Genomic DNA, 13,201 nt, shown 5'->3' with positions numbered 1-13,201 from the left:
TATATATATATATATATATATATATATTTCTTCCCAGTAATTCTAATGTCTGTAGTTCCCACAGGCAGTAACAGTATTCATTTATTCACTGTGTCATCAAAAGTTTCAGTCAAACTTTTGAATGTTCAATTTTATACATGAGAAACAGTATCACAGTATAGCTTCTTTTGCTATTATAATATAATTACATCATTTTCCCCTTCATTTTTCCCCTCTTAAAATTCTATTATATAATCCTCCTTGCTTTCTTTCAAATTCATGACCTTCTTATTCATAAATTGTTATTACACGTATATATGTATGTACATACATATTCCTAAATATAATATTTTCAGTCTTATAATGTTACTTGTATTTATGTTTTCTGGAACAACTATTTGTTACTGGTGTGCTCTTTCCTGGGGAAGACCACTTCTCCCACTGTGTGTAGTCTTGAGGTATCATGGCTTGTCCCTGCTCACTTTGGCGTGTCTGTTGATGTTGTCCTGGTTAAGCTTCTGTCTAAGCCCCACGTTAGGAAGACTTTGTGGGTGTAGCTCCTGACACTCAGGAGATTTTACTTGCATTTCTCCTGATGCTCAGAATATCTTCTTATGGGGAATCACATAGACTTTCTATTCTCTCCTCAGATTTGTAACTTACCTTTCTATAAAAAGTGTTTTTTTTTATAATGCATCTTTTTTTCTGTAGGATGATATAATTGTAAATCTTTGCTCTTCAGTTTTGCTTTTACATTTTTATTGACACCAGACATTTTTTGTTAAGCAAGTATTTGTGAAAATGTTGGCCTTTTCTCATTTTGCCTATAGATTTTGAGAGAAAATGTATCTTCACATTCAGTTTAGAAGTCACATACAGTTATTTTAAGTACCCTGACTCCATGCCAAACAAACTGCACGTGACTCTTCAGGGAACACTGTAAACTTCAGCCGTGACCTGGTTCCCTGTTGGAGGAGGCTTCATGTAAACCACCCCTTCCCACTCCAATGCTCTTAGCACATTCTTGTTTAGATTTCCTGCCCAGATCCCTGAATCTGCAGGACTCCTTGTGTTCGGCTGTGATGGTGATGCAGCAGAGAAAGTCATGGACGGGAGCCCCCCATCTGAGAATCTGGCCGAAGCCTCCTGCCAGCGAAAATACAAAAGTAGGCAGGGTTAGCACACACTTTAATCCCAGCACTCAGGAGGCAAAAGAAGGCAGATCTGTGACTTTCACACCAGTCTGGTTTACAGAGTAAGTTCCAGGACAGCCAGGGCTACACAGAGGAACTCTGTCTTGAAAAACAAAAACAAAACAAGAATATCACCATAAGTAGTAACATTTTCCCTCTCAGCTATGAACTTTCATAGCTCTCTAGGAATACCAAAAGAACCCCTGTACAATAAAAGGATATGTATTAAACTCCTTGCTCAACCTAGTGGTACCTGAGTTTACCTTATCTGATGGCAATCTCATCCAATGTGTATTTGGAGGAATTCTCTGGAGCAACTCAGGAAGACTGAGAAAAGTGGAGAAAGTTTCTTGTCAAGCTTGTGAAACAACTGAAGTGCCCTCAAGAGAGTATATGTGGCTGATTTAGGACATTTGCCATTCTCTCTTGAGAAGTCTGTGCTCACAATTAGATGACTCCTTTCCTTGAGGATATCCTAAGAGGATGTTTCTCTTAATTCTTGCGCTTAAAATTTGCTACAAATGGTTTCAATATATTATAACTCTTGTCTGAACAATAGACTCCATGTTCTTGGGAGTCCCGCATCTTTCCCTGAGCACCTTTTTCTGTGTGTATGTGTTTTTAATAAGCCCCAACTCAGGTTCATACTGGCTCATCCTGAAATGATTTCCTATCTCAAAGCCAAGGATCTCCATTTACCTGAGTGAAGATCTCTAATAGATTAATGGAATTCCTCAGGACTCTGAGGGCTCAATGGTATGGATGTGCCTTTGTCCCTGCCTCCACTGACCACAAAGGAAGGATCACTTTAATTACTTTGCAGATATTTCTGCCTTCAGTATCTTCATTACGGAGCTTTTGGGATACTTCATCATGACTCCATATTCAGAACTATTTCACAACCAGTCCTTTAAAAGTCAAATTCCACACAAATGCAGCAAACGTTTTTGGGGGCTTAGGATTGGGCAGTAAGAAGATTCCCTGTGGCACTGATGTGTCTTACTCTCACCTCTGAGATATAAAGCCTGGGCAGTCTGATGCCTTTTCCTGTAGCTTGCCTTTAAGATCTCCTTAAGTGTCAAGGCATGATGACTACCCTTATGTTGGCTTCTGATTCTAATTTGCCACTTTACAGCACAATTATGTTTAGCACACATCTTGACAATTTTAGGGACTTGTGAAATTTCTCTTTTTATATTCATGTTTTTGATGTACTGACAACTTAGTGATTGGCATGGGGAAATAAATTCAATGTTGTAATGTTTGTGATATTTTATCATAAACCATAGTGGTAGTATATTTTTGTAGTGAAACATGTGCTCTGTGGTTTTTGTTTCTATGTTCATTTTTGTCAAACTTCATATTTTCAATATCTGTGAAATTAATATGATTTTCTCCAGACCTTCTTAGAGCATGTGTCATGTGAAAACATTTCACAATTTTAAGACCTTCTCTTTATTAATTGGTCTCTCAGTAGGTCATGATTTATCATGGCATCAAGGTGATTTTCAATATTGTGAGAAATGTAGAATATGTTTAAATTAGTTGGTTGTGTTACCAGCACACAATTCCACATAATATTAAGCATTATATTATTATTTGTTGACATATTCTTCTCTATTTTAAATTTCTTTTTGTCTTACATATAAATGTCGAACCATCTACATGTTAATTTGCAGTAATACTTTACGTATATTGGCTTTGCTTTTTCTTGGCCCTTCGTCCCTTCATTCCTCTGCCTTCTTGCCTTCTGCCAGCTGACAATTAACTGGATGTTTAACAACTTGAAATGACTCTCTGTCCATCACTCCTTTAATCTGAAGTGTTGTCGTTATCAGAGGGGAATTGTGCTTACTCTTCCTCCCTAGTCAAGGATGGACGTCAGCCCCTGATGACATTCTCCTTACACACATTCTCTATACACACATTCTCCTTAGGCCTTCCTCTCCCCTCAGGTCACTGCCCCTCCTGGTGCTTTAATCTATTTCACTATGAAACACACTCCCACTTATTAGCCTCTGTCTCCTTTCTTTCTGGAATTTGCAGAAAGTATTTTTCTACGCTAAATATTCTTTGAGTAAGCAGAAAGAGAAAGGGGTAGAGAGAATGACACACAACTTGTGTGTATTCCCACATTGTTGTGTGGGCTTAGCTCTCAGACTTCATTTTTCACACATGTTCCTTGGATTTGTTGCCATGATGGGTAGGGACCTTGTGTGCCTGTAAGTGTACATGTGTGTGTGTTTACGTGTGTATGTGTGTGTGTGTCGCTCATGTGTATGATAAAGTTACTGTGTTTCTTAGAGCTGAAGTAGATGACTGTAGGATTTATCTGATTGAGGATGACCTTTTGAAAACTAAGCAGAGGTAATACACCTGATGGGTTGCAAGCTTCATTTGTGGTTTAATATGATTAACAATTTGTACATTTCCCTCTCATATGTACATATGATGTTATATAGATGGCACATACTTAAACTATTCAACCTCTACTGCGTTATTGAAAAGGCTCGTAGATACCTATCACTCAACCTTTTTGTTTTAGAATAAACCTGAAAAAAATGTCTTGACTTTTAAGTATGTGGAAAATCTTAATTCAGTGTTTTCTGAGAAAAATGTCTCTTCTCAAATTGTCAGATGTTCAGAACAAGAATCCTGTGATTAGAACTGACTTCCGCACTCGAAGGAGAGGCTGGGCCTCAGCACAATGGCTGCTGGGAGTGGAGGGCCCAGTTTGTAACTAAATTAACAGCAGAGTGCCAGGCAAGATCAAAAATGTCCTCATGATAATTATTCCCCAGAGGCTACTAATGTCACTCTGCAGAGCAAAACTGGAGTGACCATAGTTAAGAACTGACTGGGAAGAAAGAGCACTCTGTGACACTCAGACCCTTTGTTGGCCAAGGCCTAGAAGCCAACTGTGATGTAGTTAATACTACACTTCACTGGGATGCTGAGCCTGTTTGCTAATGTTTGACCACTTTCATTCATAAAATGGTAAGCTTAGGAGGATTTTATATAATTCCTCTTCTTGATGATAACATTTGCCTTGGCCTTTTAGGGTTCCATATGTTTGAAATACTTTTTCCATATTCAGTGTTATCTGGGGTCTTATTAAAGCTTGCCAAAATTATAAAGTTAGATTTTCTGAAACATGAATATTTTCCTTATTCTAATACTAATTAACATTAAAATAAGTTATTTACTAAGTAGCGTTTTTATTTCCTACATCAGGCTTTTAATGCTTAAGGGACACAATCAAGTTGCAAGGAGAGTTACTGTTGCATTGGTTTAGGACTTTAGTGGCCACTTAGAGTGGCAGGTTGAAGTCAGGGCAAGATTCATAAGAACAAAAAGGCCAGACAGAGTCCACAGACACAAGTTGTCATTGGCCACTTTGCTCTCAGCTAGAGAAAGCTCTGATGTTTATGACAGCAATGTGATCATACAATTGGATAGGTTTTTCTCTTTTCCCTGTATGACTTACCTGAATTAGTTATATAAGTAAAGATATGTACCATCAATTTTATAAAACAGAATATGGGCCTACTATTATTAAAATTGCTAGCCTCTCCTTTCCTCTCCTCTCCTTCCCTCTCCTCTCCTTCCCTTCCCTTCCCTTCCCTTCCCTTCTCTTTCCTTTCCTTTTCTTTTCTCCCCTTTCCTTTCTTTTCTTTTCTTACCATATATAGTTTTTCCTCTTTTATTAGAAACTTATTTCTTCCAGAGTCTGATATTCCATAATTACATTTATTATGAAATGCAGGCAGAAAAGAGATGCCATGAATTATGTTGAAATTGTTTCAGTTTTATTTAAGAAGAAGTTTTTTTTTTTTTAATAACAAACTCATCAGAATGTTTGTGTCTGAAAGCTTTAAGCCAGTGGAGATCACACTGTTGTTAATATAAAAGGGAAAACATTTGTTATAATTAGAAAAATAAAAACAATGGGAAAGTAAAGCTAAAGTAGCCTCCATTGCAGGTTTCTCCGCTGGTTGCACATATGTATTCCAGTGGGTTCTCGTCGCAACTCAAATTCACTCTAAAATCCTATTTTTTCTCTATTATTTCGCCCATTGCTTGCTACACTGCAAGATACTTAAGGGAAGAGATTATGGCTTATTCATCTTTCAGTCCATGGTGGTTTTAGCTCAGTGCCTAGTGCACAGCAGAGTTTTCATGAATATTTATTGAATAATAAGTCTGCCTCTCCTCCCAGGCTGCCAAATTAAGGTTATTACACTGCCAGTCTCTCAGACTTTAGACCTTAGTATAATCTTTGCCTCCTAAACGCAGCTATGCTCAAACGACACAAATTCCAAATGACTTTCAAATATGCCTTCTCTGCTCACAGAACAGTTTACTAGTAGAGTTTTTCTGTCCTCTGGCATTAGTATCGTCTTCCTGCTCTGTTTATTTTGAATCTATCCCCTTTCTGATATCCTCCAAAATGCTCTTCTAGGCCACACACATGGAAAACACTGTCACACATTTCTTTGGGTCAAGTTTTAAAATATCCTCAGATCTAAAGAAAGGAGTTCTCTGTCTTTACATTGTCCTCTGATTTCCAGTCCTGGTCTGCTCCTTGGTTGGAGACATGGGGATTGTCCCATTCTTCCTGTCCTGTATGGAATGCGGGTAATTTGGGAAATAGGATGATTATTTTTTCCAGGCCTGAAGGCTGGCTCAGTTTTTTTTTCTTTACCCTTTCTTCCTTCTTTCCTCCCCTCCTTCCTTCCCTCATTCTTTCCTTCCTTCTTCCCTTTTTTCTTTCTTTCTTTCTTTCTTTATAATTCTACCTATGTTAGTTCCATATCTCTGTGCATCACCTAGTTACATGTCTCAGCACATTTGCACACATTTTCCCAAGAAAGTTTGTGTGAATTTTTTCACTTGTTCAAAGCGAACTGCTTTGAATGCTACTGCTATAATTCTACGAGCAGATGTCTCCATCCGCGGTGTGTGTGCACTGTGTGTTTAAGTAACACACACATTCCTTGAACTGTCATTAACTCTGCAGGAAATTCCACACTTTCATCTGACGTTGCCTTTTCTCTAACTTTGCCACTGCCTTGTTTTCTTTCTTGCTTTCCTGATTCTTGCTATCTTGCCCTCCTTCCCTTCCTCCTTTCCTGCCTTCCCTTTTCCACTTTTTCAGATCTGCAAATACTTCTAAGACATTCTGTAACATGTAAATCCACTGCAAAGGTTTTCTCACATTTTGCAAACGTATCGTTTCATACTTGAAAACATGGTAAGTAGTTGAGAATTCACTCTGCTTTTTCAAAATTGTCTCACACATAGTCAAGCAACACGAACAGTGGATTTGAGTGTCATTATTTGTTTAAAGAATTTTATAGCTTGCAGATTTTCTTTGGAATAAATTATCCTCTTTAGTTTTCATATGTTCATACAATGCTTTTTGATAATCTAATCAATCTTTTAAAATATTTTGTTAAGTCTTTGAAAATATCATAATTATATTTAGATCATTTTAATGCCCCCTTTCAACTACTGCCAGATCTATCTGGGGAGCCAATTGTACCCACCCAAATTTGTGTCCTTGTATTTTTAAAAAATATATGGTGTTTGATTGTACTGTCAAGACACTCTTAAGATGTTTTCTTAATCACCATGGATATGGTATGGATAGGATGGTGGGAGGACCACAGTGGACATTCATTGTAGTTAAAAGGTCATTTAGTCATGATTGCTTTATTATATATGATGATCCATGGTAGCATTTTTCTTTCAATTTAGTTTGGATGTCCTGAATAAAATCTGAAAGTTTTAAATGAAACAAATAATTTGGCAATTAATGTTTAATTGTGAGGTTACTAAAATAATATCTGCACCACACACACACACATACACACACACACACACACACACACACACACACATACACACACACACATTTTGTTTCAATATATCAAATAACATGCCTTTCTACCACATTTCACTAGGGTACAAACTATATTCTCTATATACCATCTCTCTATATGCCATCTTCCTTTCTTCAAGTTTTTTGTGTTCAAAATGCCTTATATTTTATTGCCTATGTTATGCTGTTTACTGCATTGTATTGTTGGGATTCTTCACATTGGCAAAATAATGTTTTGGCCTTAATTATCCTGGCCCCTATAATTTGCATACTCATTGAAATTATTACCAAGCCCCTAGAACATTCAGTGCAATGTTTGTTAATACCATGTTGGTCAACTAAAGTTGGTCATAGTTGAATCATCTAAATCACTGGCTTCAACAAATGCTTAGATTTAGTGATATCTTGTCCTGCAGAAAGCTAGTTTTCAAGAACACTACATTTAAAAAAAAATGATTGCTTCTACATCCACATGCATGATGGTAGATGATTAAAAGTGTATGCTAGTTAGAAGAAAATCAACACAGGAAGGTTCAGATTTTGAAGGTGGTAATAAAGCAACGGCTTGTTGAAGAGAGTAACACTCTATGGGTATGAGAATGCAAACTGTGGCAGACACACCCATACAAAATTCATAACCAAGAAGCTATGACACAGCAGCATGTCTGGAGTGTTGGAGGAATTATGAGAATGTTGCAGTTGAAACATTTTAGACAGATTAGAGATGTAAAAATGTATTTCATGGGTTGATTAATTCAAGGTCTTGTGGATCTCAGTAGTAGAACAAGGACTTTTCACAGAATGATTTAGGAAATGATCACATAGTTTTGAGAAGATTAATGACAAAGTCTGTCTAAGATGTAAAAAAAATAAATAGGTTCACATTGGCTAAGTAGAATCAGGAAGACTTGGACATGATTTCCTGGTGACTTAGAATAAGCTGGCACATATGTGGATTATAGCAGCAGTGGGTCTGTTTTTTTATAAGACACTCTGAGTTCAGTTACAGAAATTGTCCGTGGTTCAAATAGAAAATTATAAATTTTAAAAATGATTATTGAAATTTAATAAACTGGAAGAATGAGATCAAAATTATTTTTTTAAATACCATTTAGCAAGAAAGATAGAAACATCAAGAGTATAGGGAACATACTTACATGCATGCTAGGTGGTAGGGTGTGCAGAAGTCTGATGGATTGTAGGGAGAAAAAGCCACAGCAGAAAGCATCAATTCTTAATATTTTTTTGCAGAAAATAGAGCATAGGCACAAAGTAATTCCCAAGAGATGTGAGATAGATGCTTTCCTGAGTAAAAATAAATAAGAACTGACTTGCAAATTGATAAACTAGTCCAATAAGAAACAAATAGTAATATTGCCTTACAGAATTGCTCAAGAGATAGCTCAGATTATGAAGAATCTGTAGAACCTGACTACACTTGATATCTGATTAGTGCCTGGGCATTTCTCAGGGTGGGAAGAAAGGAGTCAAAATTTACAGTCACTGATCTCACAGATATGGCAGTAAGGACATATGCCACCGAAAACCTGAGCAAACGCTTTTCTCATTAACAGAGAATAGGGATGATTGTGAATGCTTAAGGAAACCTGAGAAAGAATGTGTCAGACATGTGGAAGTATGGAAGCCTGCATGGCTTGGAATTACAGTTTGATTCTGGGTGACAGTGATGGGCTTTTAAGGGATGAGTATTTTATTTTTATTTACTCATTGAAAACTTTTCATGTATATTGTATATCTTGATCATGTCTATTTTCCACTTCTCTCACCTCCAACCAAGGATGCTCTCATTTTGTTTCCTTTCAACTTCATGTTTTTATTTTCTAATTTACTTTTATTTTTCTTTCTTTATATTTAAGCCTGCAGAATCTAATTAATTCTCTTTCTACTGTATTGTCTAAGCCTTGGTGGTGGGTGTGGATGTACATGTCGCCTGTGTGGCTGACCATCCAATCACATATTTTTTATAAAGCTTGTTCCTAGAGCTTTGATTTTGGTTAACACATCTTTAACTAGTTCTTTCCTCCATCTCCCTGTTCTCATACCCTCTTTTAAAATCTTACATCCTCTTCTCTTATATTATATCTGTCCTAATATCTTCTCTTACTATATTTTTACTTGGATTACAAGATTATATGTTCCCAGACAGTTTGCTTATTCACACTTCATTTGGGTTTTGTCTTCCCCTGGTCTATTATTTTCTTATCCACAAAATTCTATGTCCTATTTCAGACCATGTGTTTCAAAGTGGACCCCTTCTCTACTTCAATTTCATTTATATTCTACTGTCTTTCCTATATAAATACACACAGTTTTATTCCTTATCTGTTAGTGGATCCACATCATGACCATAGGTTTTAAAGTGATGGCACACAGTGAGATTCTTGGTTTTACCAATCCAATTCCAGCTCTATGGGTGGAAGCAGGAAGCATGCCTGATGTAGTAAAAATGCAAGGAGCTTGTGAACATTATAGAATTTGGGGTTTGGTTTTCAACAGTATTCATGTTTATGAGAGCATTTCTGGAGGCAGAATGGCTGATATGGAGATGCAAATGGCAAATCAACTATTCCTGGAATAGAAGATGAATTTTTTGAAGATAATTAATTTCTAAAAGTAATGATTTTATAAAATGATTTTATCCATGAAATGTTCTAAGAAATGTCTTTATATGCTTTCAGAATGTATAAGTTTTTTTTCTCTCTATGTGGGTTTATCTCACTTCATTACTATTTGTTTGTATTCAATAAAACTAGACACAATTTAATAGAGTGTACTGTATTCAAATACTGTTATGATTCAGTGACAGTAATTGGATCTTATAAAGTTAAATTCTATTGATATGGACTCAGCTCAAAATAATGTTTATACAAGAAGATTATTGTGACTTCTGGCCTAGGTCACTACAATGAATAGAAAATTTACACACTTATTTTAAAGATGCAGAATATATTTGAATGCAAGAGAATCATTTATTTTAATTACAAGTAGTTTTGAATATGCTAGGTAGATTTTACTTTTTTTCTTTTTTTATTAAATGTTTTTTTTATTTACATGTCATATAATATCTTCTTTCCCAGGCTCCCTTCCAAAATAAAAGGGAAAAAAATAAAATAAAACAAAAACAAACCCCTGTTCCCTCCCCCCTCTCCTTGCTCAGCATCCCACCCTCTCCTGCTGACTCACCCTGGCATTCCCCTACACTGGAGTTTAGAACAACAATGTGAACTATGTAGTACCCTCAGAGCTCCCAGGTTTTTACTTTTTTAAGGTCATTATTACTCTGCATTATTTAATGCACAAAAATGCCAATTCAATTTATTGCAGTTAATAAGGTTATATTTATGTATCCACACAAACACACACACACACACACACACACACACACACACGTATATCTTTAGTGGGTATGCCAAAAAATCATGTGCCCAGATATCTATACTTATCATATCTTTTAAAAGTTAAGAGGGCCTGGAGAGGACTGGCTGCTCTCCCTAAGGTCATGAGTTTAATGACCAGCAACCACATGGTGGTTCACAACCGTTTGTAATGGGATCTGATGCTTCCTTCTGGTGTGTCAAACACAGTATGCTCATATACAGTAAATAAATAAATCTTTAAAAATTAGAACAATTAACCATTAACTGTTACTAACTAACATGTGGTGGGATTTATTTCAGTAATAACTGTTTAACTCATACTCCTTATCACCTCAGAAATAGCTACGCGTCTCAGAAAATCTCTATACCAAACCCCAGTTCTGAAAGCGATGCCATTAAGAGATGGAAACTTTAGGCTAGGTGATGGTGGCTCAAGCCTTTAATCCCATCACTCAGGAGACAGATCTCTGTGTGTTCGAGGCCAGCCAGGGCTATATATTGAGACCCTTTCTCAAAAAACTAAAAATAAGCAAATAAATAAAAATTAAATAAAAGATGGGACCTTTGAAAGGTGATTACTTTGGAAGGTTGCACATAGGGCTAGTGACTTCAAATTGTCAACTTTCTCCTCTGCTTCAATGGAGACAGAAGGCATCACCAGTGAACCAGAGCACACTTTAGCATGACACCAGCTATATGGGAATCTTTATCTAGGATCCACTACCCAAAGACTATGAGTAATAAAGTATTGATCTTTATAAATTACCATAATGTATTTTATGTCAAAGTCTAAACAGACTTAAGCAGTCCTGGGGTTTGAATCACCAAAAAAAAAAAAAAAAAAAATTCAGAGTCTGAAAATATTCTATTTGCATTTTCAATATACTTATATGTTTGTTTAGGAACTTACTATGTTCAAGTATCTGTGACATGGGGTATAAAAATTATGCTTTTCTCAAGATGTATTAAAATAGGTTGGGATAAAATTATTCTTCATGTAACTCAAGGGAGTAAACGATGAAAAGGGGAGTGAGAGCTAGCTGTTGATTAAGTTCAGCTGTGGAATGCCTGTGTCAGTGAGGGAGGCTGTTTGTAGAAAATTCCATCACATCAGCACAATTATGTTAGAAGTTAGGCTAAGTTCACAGGGTACATTGCATATATTTAGTTTCAATAATTTATATTTAATATCAATTATTAATAGACTTTTTGGGCCCTATATAATTTTATTTTAATAAACATCAAATACAAGAAATAGCCCTAGGACCTGTAACAACCTCTAGGAAAATTCATACTAATTCAGTGTCTTCAGTTGAGAAATATAAATTAGGAATATCTGTAAATTTTAGTCTTTTCAGAATACATGGATAGAAAAATAGCTCTTCATTCTGTTCTCACTTTTCTTCAAGTCTTCCTGTTCCAGGGATTATTCAAATACAAATTCTTCAACATCCTAGAGCAATTTTAAGGTTGCAAAAATATCACCAAGGGATCATTTTAGTAGAAAGACTTTTATTTCTTGCATTCCTGGTCTCATTTCTCAACGTTTTTAAGTGAAGTGTGTCTTCTTCCATTTCTGGACAGGTGACAGTTTTTGCTCAAACTTACCACACTGCCAACAGTACTGCTGCTGCTGCTGTGGCCACTACCATCAGTGCTGCTGCTGCTGCTGCAGCCACTGCCATCACTGCTGCTGCTGCTGCGAACACTACCATCAGTGCTGCTGCTGCTGCAGCTGCAGTCACTGCCATCACTGCTGCTGCTGCTGCGAACACTACCATCAGTGCTGCTGCTGCTGCTGCTGCAGCCACTGCCAACAGTACTGCTACTGCTGCTTCTGCTGCTGCTGTGGCCACTGCCAACAGTACTGCTGCTGCTGCTGTGACCCCTGCTACACAGACATACATTCACAAGCATGTACTCACAAACACACAATCACACACACAGAGACACACATACACACACATACACACCACACTACAAATTCCACATATTCGGCACACATAATATGTTCACCATATAAATACCGTGCACACAAACACACACACTGCACATGCACACACACCACACTAAAATTTCACACATTCAGCACACATAATACCTTCACTATATATGCAACACACACACACACACACACACACACACACAAATACCTGTATACTTCTTAGTAAGATAACATCTCATTTTAGTAATAATTTACTACCACTGAAAATCTTTGTTTGTTAAAAATAAAAAAGTATGAAAGGGACTTACGAGTATGAAGAATTCTGTAGAAATGATGGGATAAGAGATGTTAATCTTGGTATGAAAATGACTAAGCTACTTATTAGACATGTATGAATTGTCAAAAAATAAAGACATAAAAATATTCAAAACCCCTTGAAAAAAAATAAAGGAAGAAAGTCTGGCTAGACTCACTGCTGGTGTTGTGGTGATATTCCAGAGAGTTCTCAGTGTTGTCTGTTCACCTGTCTCACCGTACTGGAAGTGACATTTTGAAGATCTCTTCTATATCTTTCTTATTTTTATTGAATTATAGTTAGTGTATTAATAAAATAATTAATGTTTAATGCTTAACATTAGGGGATAAAACAGTGAACTAATGATTGCAGAAACAGAAGTGTGGGATATGGTTGATTCTAAAATATGTAGGTTCTTTCTGTTTGTCTGTCTGTCTGTCTCTCTGTCTCTGTCTGTCTCTGTCTCTGTCTGTCTCTGTCTCTGTATTTCTCTCCCTCCCTCCCTCC

The sequence above is a fragment of the Mastomys coucha genome, unplaced genomic scaffold (assembly GCF_008632895.1).
Source record: "Mastomys coucha isolate ucsf_1 unplaced genomic scaffold, UCSF_Mcou_1 pScaffold19, whole genome shotgun sequence".
Taxonomy (NCBI): Eukaryota; Metazoa; Chordata; class Mammalia; order Rodentia; family Muridae; genus Mastomys; species Mastomys coucha.
This window is presented reverse-complemented; position numbering follows the sequence as displayed.